Below are 11041 nucleotides of genomic sequence, written 5' to 3'. Positions count from 1 at the left end.
AGTGAAGGATGCGCACTCTCAAATGTAAAATACAAACTAAAGTAAGGTACTTAAACATACATGCCAAACACAAACACAACAGATGGGGCAAAGGACACTGAAGGGTAACAAGAAGGGTGAGCAGAACAAAGAAGGCACCAGCAAGGGTGGAGGCTGTTCTGAACCGGGTCCAAGGCCTTTATGCAGCAACCCAAGCGGAGGGCGCTGCCACCACTAGTTTGTTTGTTTGTTTGTTTATTTATTTGTCTTTTTGCCATTTCTTGGGCCGCTCCCATGGCATATGGAGGTTCCCAGGCTAGGGGTCCAATCGGAGCCATAGCCATTGGCCTACGCCAGAGCCCCAGCAATGTGGGATCCAAGCTGCGTCTGCAACCTACACCACAGCTCACAGCAACGCCAGATCCTTAACCCACTGAGCAAGGCCAGGGATCAAACCCACAACCTCATGGTTCCCAGTCAGATTCGTTAACCACTGAGCCAGGACAGGTACTCCCTGCCACCTCTAGTTTAAGTGTCACAATACAATGTGTCCATTCTTCTCGTTTAAATAGGAATGAACAGGAGTCCATTTGGTGATACAGCGCATATGCTTTGATGACAGTCACATACGATGCCACTTTCCTGGAGTGCTCTCATCCAAATACATTCTTTTAGGATCTAAAACTGATGATTCAAGAGATTAAATGTCTCCAATCTTGAGACTGGACGATTGTTATAATGTCCATCAAAACATTTCTCTCCCTAAGACTTAAGGACTCACTCAGGTCCAATAACTTAGTACTATGGCCATTAACCAATTACTGAACCCCAGTCCTCATCTCTTAGTCATTTACTTTTAACATCAATCAGGGTAGTATTATTAATTGCCTACTTTGCAACTAGCATTTGAGACATGTTCAATTTACAATAAATTGCACTTTAAATCTTGTCCTGAGGTACTTAGAGGAGAATTGCTGAATATCCAAAATCCCTTTCTACTTAAATTTGCCAGGCACACCAAAAAAGGGTATGAAAATATGCTACACACTTTCTAATGCTATATTTTCAGCATGCAAAACTAGTTTTATTGATGGTTTTTTTCACTGCATTAGATTTTTGTCCATTCCTGTGACATGCAAATGAAGATAAACAGAAAAATCTGTTTCATTTTCCTAACAGAGCATTACAAACGAGATAGGGATGATCCCTGCCTGAGGGGTAATGCTGATGCTGATTCCACCTGACACAGAAGGAGAACACATTAACGCTACCGAATTCTCTTTAATAACAGAAAACTGAATGCAGACAAACCCTCTTTGGCACGCCAGGTTGTGAGGCATATTAAGGTGGCCACTGGAATCACCAAAATTCCTATGTTGTGTCCTTCCCTCCCAGCCATAAATATTCTTAATTAGAGCCAATGTGAAAAGATTGCACACATTTTAAAAAGCTATAAAATTATACCATTTCATCAAAAGTATGTTTGTTTTTTCATGTGCATATTCTTCATTTGGTCATTTTCAATTTAAGTTAAAGGCAATTTCTCATAGTGTATGTAATAAAATATTAATGATCCTTAATATTTCTCAGGATCAGTACTAATTTATTTTACCCGTACTGTGTGAAACTATTCATATGAGAAGTGTTATGTTAGCTGATCTTAATTCTACGAGACGACACCTATTATCATTTGAGTCATGAGGGAGCTGATGCTGGCTCCACAAGAACGCAGTAAAGCTGAGGATCATTTTAAACCTTGTCAGACATAACAGGCCTTGGACCTCGTCCTGCTTTTCAGAAGCGAGGGTTAACTCTGTTAGCGCTTTCTCCTATTTTTTTTTTTCTTTTCCAAATTTTATAATATGGCAGGTACAATTTAGTCGTATAATTCACTAACAATTTTTTCAGTTAAATTTTTTAACTAGCAGTTTTAAAATGCTACTTCTACAGAGGTACAATTTAATTCTGGATAAACCTCAAAAGAAACAGTAAGACTTCATTATATCTCTATTAAATATGAGGTTAATCAAATATTTGGTGATAGATGTTTATGTACATAATTTGATACTTAAAAACCTTCTGCGAAACATTTAAACACCATAAAGTTGCCTTCTTTCTTGAGCTTTGCCATTCCCGTCTCCTCAGGTGTCACTATTGTTATGAAATCAAGGTAGTTGAGTATATATTTTTGTTCTGTCTGTATTTCTAGGGCACATACATTGCAATAAATTAGGTGGGCCTATAGATATATGCAATTTGGGGAGAAAATCACTAGTTTCATGTTTACTTGTTTTTAGTATGTGAAAGTAGATTTTTTTTAGAAAATAGGAAGTGTACATGTCATCAGTAGGGGACACTACAATATATACAAGAAAATTGCAAATCTTGTGAAACGGTGCCTATTACTTCAAACTGTAGCTTCCAAGTACTAAAGCCATTGATCCATAGAAAAGCTATGGGTTGTGGCTCCGTCTGTGACAGTACAGCTGGAGAGAAGCACTGCCCTGCAGGCAATGACGTCACTAGATTTTCTAGAGAGACTGAAACTTAGGAAGTGGGCTCTCACACGTCTCAAGGATGGTGGACCCATGACACATGCAATGGAAGTAAAAGAATTACTGGGCTTCGAAGAAGTATGTAGTCTTAGCCAGCGAGCATCTCAGGAGGAACCAGATTCTTTACCTTCCTTTCTGCATGACCAGAAAGCTTGAGTACACACTATTGTTTAGATAGAATGAAAGGAGAAAGTCCTAAAATATTAATATTTAAAAAGCCAATAACAGTTATAGTGACCAAAGCAATACATTTGAACAATTATTATATACTCAAAACTTTTAAAGCACATCATTAAACAGTATAGAAACCCCACAACTTATTTTATTTATGTTATAAATGAGAAACTGTAGTACTAAAAGACGAATTAAAGTCCACAGGTTACAGAAACAGTAGCTAAGTAGTCTCCTGATCCTGGGTTCATAATCACGGAAACGACTGAGTTTGTGTCTTATCAAGATGAAACATATTGCACAATCATTTGAAGTGAATAACTCCATATAAAGAGAGATACTCAGTATGCTTGTCCTCTATGGCTAAGATTACTATTAACTACACATATATGTAGGTGATTATTTTATGTCTATTTTTTCATGAAGTGTAGATCTCCTGTATCTATTGCCCTGCTGCATTCATTTTTTATTTTACAATGTATTTTAGAGATCAAGCCTTGTCAAGTCTCATTTTTTACTGATTAAAAATCATTGTATATTATGAATGTCATAATTTATTTAAAATTATCTGCATTAATGAACATTTTTTATTGTTTCCAACAGTTTTCTTTTACAAGTATTATAGCAGTGATCAATGAGCTACAGGCCAGTGGTTCTCAGAGGTACACAGAGAGGCATGTGGTTGCTGCGTCAGGGAGTATACCTATTATGCAAGGTTTTGAAAATTCTTCTGTATTAGTAGTTCATACAATATGCCTCTCCCCACAAAATTTCAGTAAGTGTTGAGGTTTTTTTTTCACATTTGTGGATCTGATATGCAAAAATATGCTACACTGGTGTGGTTCCTATTTCATAGTTACTGGTAGTGTTCTTTTTCTTCTATTCATGTAACCCATGTACATTGCTTCTGTGAAGAGTCTATACACATCATTTGTTCTTTATTATTCACTGTGATGTATAATTTTCTTATTAATATAAGTTTACATATCAGGAAAAAACTCTTACCTGGTGGCATATAGAGTTCCCAGCCAGGGATCAGATCTGAGCTGCAGTTGCAGCCGACCCCACAGCTCTGGCATCACCAGATCCTTTAACTCACTGTGCTGGGCTAGGGATTGAACCTGTGTCCTGGCAATGCAGAAGCTCCATCAATCCCACTGATCCACAGTGGGAAGTCCTACATTTCGTTTTAATCAAGGAAGAGCCTAATTCATACTTATAAACACAATCTTTCCTTTGCCTCTGGAATTTTTTAAGGTCAGATGTTTATTTTAACACCATGTTGAATTTTGCTTCATTCTAAGTAATATGAGTGAATACTTTTGATTCAAAATTGTGACACATATATTTAGTCTTTCATAAATCCAGGTCTACTTTACACCTGGCAACTTGGGGTGATACAGAAATTTACCTGCAGCTTATCTGATTATTATATCATACCACTATTTGTATTGTAATACTTCTAATTTTGACACTTAGGAACACAAAACTAAGAGAGAAAAAAAGGCACAGAGGTAAGAATAGGTATCTTTGTGTTGAAATGAACTAAGAGCCCCTTTTAAAAATAGTTATTGGTTAAATAATTCATAGGAAATTCATGGATGTTACTTTGTAATCATTGTTATAAGCCTAGGAGAGAAATGCTTAATGCATAATTGAAATCACAATTTAAAGGTACACCTTAGCTGGTTGCATGAGCCATTAGATTATAAACTCTACCGGCATAGATACTATGTCTTTCTACTTTGAGTCTTTATCCCGCCAAAATGAACCTTTCCACAGAAAAGAAAATCATGGACTTGGAGAACAGACTTGTGGTTGCCAAGGGGGAGGAGGAGGAGAGGGAGAGGGATGGATGGGAAGCTTGGGGTTAATAGATGCAGACTATTGCCTTTGGAATGGATTAGCAATGAGATCCTGTTGTGTAGCACGGGGAACTATGTCTGGTTACTAATGATGGAGCATGATAATGTGAGAAACAAGAATGTATACATGTATGTGTAACTGGGTCACCATGCTGTACAGCAGAAAAAAAATAAATGTATTGGGGAAATAAAAAAATATATTCCAGAACATTTATTTAATAATTCATTTTGAATGGATCTGTGAATGAGAGGTCTTAAAATATTGAAGTTTCTAATAATCTAAACTTAAAATGAGGGAAAAAGGTACACATATTTTTTGGCTGCACCTGGGGCATTCAGCAGTTCCCAGGCCAGGGATCAAACCCATGTCACAGCAGCAGTCTGAGCTACAGCAATGACAAAGCTGAATCTTTAACAAACTGTTCCACCAGGGAACTCCAAAGAGGTATATATACTATATGGAATCCTAATATTTGTCTATTTCATTTCCAAAGAATCTTATTTTCATTTGTCTAAGACATATTTCTGATACATTTTCAACATGAACTTGAGCTCAAACGTTGGTCTTCAGAAGGTGTAAACACCTTTAAATCAAATGCTACATTTTATATGTATGATAAAATACTATTTTAGTCACTTACTCATATAATTATTCATTTTGAGGGAGGGAATGTTAAATTGGTCTCACTTTCTATTCTAACTAACATAACTACTTATTAGATTGTCAAGGAGGGCTTCTTACCATAATTACCAATGTTAATAATAACAATAAATAGAACATCAATAATCATTTATAATAACCTAATGATGGTACGTTAAACTTATGCTTAACATTCCTTGGGCTAAGTAATGTGATTCATAGTAAACTTACTAAACATCTATCATCTATTATTAAATATAATAAATGTTCTTATTTGTAAATTTAATTACTCTAAACATTTGGGGTCAGTAATATGGAGAGAATCATTGTTAAGCTTGTAACATCCATCAGAGCTGCTGATTTCAGTGACTCCTGATTAAAAAATAGCTCTAATGAATAAACTGGTAAAAACAATTGTCAAATATAAGACAATATTTGTTGGCTAAATTAATCACAACAAAGCTAGCTAGGTCCCAATATATGTAGAATATTAGAATGCAATGGAAACATTTAAAGCAATTTCTCAGCACTGTTCAGAAGTGCTAGTATTCATTTTGCGACCTAATTAAATGAGCGTACTGAAAAACAGGCACCAAATTCCAAAATATTTTTTTCTACTTCAATGATTATAAAGGAAGGTTTGAGAATTAAAACTAAAACAAGTTTTATCAAGAAATTTAAAAATATTTTGCCTAACAAATGTCCAACTTAGACACACACGCATATACATCAACAATTATATTAGATTCTTATATTAAATAGTATGGAATTTTCTGAGGTAAACAAACCAATTTAAGTTGATTCAACATGTTTTTGCCCAAAATTAGAACCCTGAATATCCTTTTTTATGGAAACTTTAGTTTATCACATGCACTAAGAGTTTGTTAATAGCTGGTCTAATCACATTATTTTGTGTGCATCATTAGCTTATTCTTTTTGAAAGATTTATACTTCTAGGTGATAACCTAGGGTAGGAAAAAAAATAAAGAACAAGTTTTGAAAGAAATTAATGTCTTTCTATTTTACAGTTTTATCTTACCTGATTAAATATATAAGTTCAGTTTCTATGTTTCCAGAAATGTTAGAGCAGCGACAATTTTCTAATCCATTTCATAAGTAGGAAAAACAAAGTGAGAATATGTTTGGCTATGGATCAGCTGAAGTCAGGGTAGAAACAAGTTTTCTAAGGACTTGACTTAAAACAAGCATGTACCATATGACAGGAAGGCCCAAGTGGAAATCTCTTAAGTTTCCCCCAATCCTTGATCAGGATAATAAATCCAGAGCAGAAGAATACCCTGGAAGATTTGCAGAGTTTAGTGCCACTATCAAAGATTTAAAGGATGCACACTGGGATACTCTATCAAATCCCTTTTCAATTTACCTGGAAAAGTCAGATGAACTGTCACAGGCAACAGGAGTCTAGGGAGACAGGGCATCTAAAAGTAGTTATGGCATCATGGACAGCATCCTGGAAGAGAGAAAGGACTGCAGGTTAAAAACAACGCTTTGTGAAGCAACCCACTCCCTCTTGTAGTTAAGGGGAGGATAGTCTAATAGAGAAAACACCAGTGTCTTCCAAGGAAAAATAATTCAGAGCATCTGTGATATTCTGAAGACGCAGTTTTAGGAAAGTAAGTCCCCGCAATGAAATCAACTATTGGCTCTGTTTAAAATTATCTATTTGTAATGACGATAAACAAAACATGACCAATAAGTTTGAATCTACATTTTCAAATTTTTAAGTTTCAGAAACAGGCACACATTTTATTTTAGCTAATTTGAATTTAAATAGCCATGTGCAGCCAGTGGTCCTTCTACATGATGGTCCTATAATTCCTCATTGTTTGGGTAGCTCTCAGTATTTAAATACTTTCAAAACTACTTTAAGTTCATTCATCTCTAGAAGTCTGGAGAAATATGTATTGCTCAGTAAAAACATAAGCAAAATTGTTGTTTAAAATCTAACCTATATAATGAGAAAAACAACTAATTTATATTGCATATTTATTGCATGCCCAACAAACTCCATATAATTTTGTTTGGTATCAAATTATCAAAGACTGCCTTTCCTTCTCTTTACATTTACTATTAAGCTACCTGTCCATTCACTATCCTACTCAACACAATGAAATTTGAAATATTTCAGCTATAAAATTTCAGAAATTTTATTTTTCAGAAATTGCATTATGGCTATCTTACTTTTTACCTGTCATTTACTAGTTGGTTATAGATCAATACAAAAATACTAACAAATTTGGTTCCATAAAAACCTAACCATATCTATACACAGACATACTACTTGCAAATTTAAGGGAGCCCATCATATCTTAAAAGCTCTGAATATTTAAAATATGTGATTTAATTAGAATTAATCTTTTAAAAATAATTTTGTGGAATTATTTAAAATTTTAGAGAATTGTCTCCAAGAGCAAGTTAGAATTACCAGTTGAGAAAAATACAGGAACACTCCACATGACATTTAAATATAACAAATTTAGATGCATATATTGTATTTGGAACACATAGGATTGTACATCTAATGCAGTCGTTTGTTCTTTTATGCCAGCTTTTATTGTTTTACATTTAACATTGTGATGAAAAAAATACATAGTGTCAAATTTAGATCCTGATATCTTCTATTACCTAGAAATAAGTCTTCCTAGATGCTAATAATACAAATAATAAAAAATACCGTGTTTGCATGATATAGTTAGGTCTTTTCCATAGTTCATCTACAGATATGGGCCAGGTAAATGTTTAAAATGGTTCATTGTTTTCTTAGCACTTTTAAGTTCTCCTTTTATCTCTGTCCTTTTAAAAAGTTCTTTAGTCATTTATCATCCAGGCTGTGACTATTCAACTATGATAAATTTGGAGGGTTCAATTCATTTAGAACATTTACTATATTTAGCTATATTTCAAAACATTCGCAATAATAGCAAATTCACTCCTGTAGTGGAAATCAGAAAAAAAAATCAGAATTTGTATTCCTAATGTACTTTTTTCCTTAGTAATATATCTGTCATTTTGCTGCATCCACAAACACCATTATACATTAAGAAAAAATAGTTAGAAGAAAAAAAATCTTCTAAAAGAGCTTAAATTTTAAGAAATGTATAAGAAAATTTTGAAAAATCATCCATATATCTAGCATAGGGCATGAATTGACAGTTATCATAAAGGCAATTACAAATATTTTTACATGTTCAATTTTGTTATATAGGTTATAAATGCATATCAAATTTATAAGATATATTTACATTTCTTCTATCAGGAATGCCTCATAGGAAGTAGCAGTAAATGACTCTACTTGACTACATAAAGCTAACAATTATTAAACTGTTCAAGGCAGGAAAAGAAAGCCTGGAAGAAAATGAGACCAATAGCATCTCAGTTGAGTAGACAGCAGAAAGTATTTTCATGAATATATCATCACTAGAATGCAAGCTTTTCAACACATGTGGTTTGAGTTTCCTTTATTCATTCTTATATAGTTCTATTCATAGAAAAGATATTTAGATTAGTTTCCATCACTCCTCTAAATCCTGAGAGTACCACTAAGACAACAAATGGAGAATGGTCATTTCTCCCAAATAAAATGTACTAATTAGAATAAAAAAAAAGAGGGGAAGAAAAAAATTACAAATGTTCATTATAGCAATCAGTTGGGTAACATAAGATTTGAGTCTAATTTAAGAGGGCAGATTGAAAGTGCACTTTGGTTGTCTTATTTTTGTGTTGACCTGAAATTTCATTTCAGTGTTAGGAAAAAAAATCAATCTACTAATAAAAAGACGAAAAGCAACCATTTAACAAAACAAAGATGGAAGAATGGCATGCCTGACTTCAAGACTTAAATGTGGAGTTCCTACTGTGGTGCAGTGGGTTACAAATATGGCTGCAGCGGCTCTGGGCACTGTGAAGGTGCAGGTTGGACCCCCAGCCTGGGACAGTGGGTTAGAGATATGGCATAGGTTGCAGCTGTGGCTTGGATTCAATCCCTGGCTCAGGGCCTTCCATCTGCTGTGGGTGGGGCCATAAAAATTAAAAACAAAAAAAAAGATTTAAATCTGCATGAATCAAGATAGTGTGGTATTGGTTAAGCAATAGGCAAATAGGTCAATGGAGCAGAATAGAAAGCCCAGAAATAGATCCATGCAAATAGTTAACTGGTCTTTGATTAAAGAATAAGACAATACAGTGGTGTAAAGATAATCTTTTCAAGTAAAACTGGACATCTACATGTCAAAACAACAATATAGGCATACTCTTTACACTCCTTACAAAAGTTAACTCAAAATGTATCATAGACCCAAATGCAAAATATCAACTACAAAAGTGAAAAAAGATACAAAAAATCTCGATGATTTGGGTGATGATAACTTTTAAGATACAACACCAAAGCTACAATCTATGAAAGAAAACATTGAACAGTGGAATTTCCTTGAAATTAAAATTTTCTGCTCTGCAAAAATATTATAAGGCGAAAAAGGCAAGCCCCAGGCTAGAAGAAAATATTTGCAAAAATATATATGAAAAGGACCCTCAGGAGTTCCCGTTGTGGCACAGTGGTTAACGAATCCGACTAGGAACCATGAGGTTGCGGGTTCGATCCCTGCCCTTGCTCAGTGGGTTAACGATCCGGCGTTGCCGTGGGCTGTGGTGTAGGTTGCAGACGCAGCTCGGATCCCGCGTTGCTGTGGCTCTGGCGTAGGCCGGTGGCTACAGCTCCCATTCGACCCCTGGCCTGGGAATCTCCATGTGCCGCGGGTGCGGCCCAAGAAATAGCAACAACAACAACAACAACAACAACAACAACAACAAAAAAAAAAAGAAAAGAAAAAAAAGAAAAAGGACCCTCATTGAAAATATACAAAATTATCTCTTATGATTCAACAAGATAAATTAGAAAAGCACAAGATCAGAATAGGAATTTTACCAGAGAAGACTTACAGTTCTAAAATAAAGATGTGAAAATATACTGAGTATCGTATATTGTTGCAGGTTTACAAAATAAAACGAGATACCATTACACATTTACTGAAGTGTCTTAAATCTGGAACCCTCACAGCACTAAATGCTGGGGTGGATGAGGAGCAACAGAATGTTCCTTCATTGCTTGTGGGGATGCAAAATGGTACAGCCACTTTGAGGGATAGTTTGCTGGATTCTTGCAAAATTAAACATATTCTTCCATATGGTTCACCAAATGTGAGTTGAAAACTCAAGTCTACACAAAGACCTGCACAGAGATATTTATAGCACCCACAACTTTATTCGTAATTACCCAAACTTGGAAGCAACCAAAATGTCCTTCAGTTAGCTACCACATCACGATGAATTCAGATTATGGAATATTGTTCATTACTAATAAGATTATGGAATATTATTCATTACTAATAAGAAATGAACTATCAAGCCACAAAATTACATGGGTGAAACTTGGATGTGTATTAGTAAGTGCATGTGTATCAGTAAGTAAAAGAAGTAAATCTAAAAGCCTACAGGGAGTTCCCATCGTGGCGCAGTAGAAATGAATCCAATTAGGATCCATGAGGATGTGGGTTCAATCCCTGGCCTTGCTCAGTGGGTCGGGGATCCAGCATTGCTGTGAGCTGTGGTGTAGGCCACAGACATGGCTCTGATCCTGCACTGCTGTGGCTGTGGTGGAGGCCGGCCGCTGTAGCTCCAATTCAACTCCTGGCCTGGGAACTTCCATATGCCATAGGGGTGGCCCTAAAAATAAAAATAAGTAAATAAAAAATAAACACCTACATACTATATGATTCCACCTAAATAATATTCTGGGATAGGTGAAACCATGGAAA

General features: G+C 35.2%; 1 protein-coding gene across 1 annotated transcript in view; it reads right to left on the bottom strand.

Moving 5' to 3' along the window:
• Positions 1-1811: 1811 nt before the first annotated feature.
• The window catches only part of LOC146398768 (uncharacterized), a 690556-nt gene continuing 681326 nt past the window's right edge, over positions 1812-11041 (bottom strand). Inside the window, exon 9 of the mRNA XM_084980982.1 lies at positions 1812-6681. The gene's annotated coding sequence lies outside the window, so the exon portion shown is untranslated. The remainder of the gene's footprint in view (positions 6682-11041) is intronic.

Source organism: Sus scrofa, chromosome 10, assembly GCF_054392235.1.
Source record: "Sus scrofa isolate SSC_HxYL_T2T_F1_AM1 chromosome 10, Sscrofa_HxYL_maternal_Yorkshire_Landrace_v2.0, whole genome shotgun sequence".
NCBI classification, from domain to species: domain Eukaryota; kingdom Metazoa; phylum Chordata; class Mammalia; order Artiodactyla; family Suidae; genus Sus; species Sus scrofa.
Note: the sequence above shows the minus strand (reverse complement) of the source record. Positions and strands in the feature narration are given on the sequence as shown.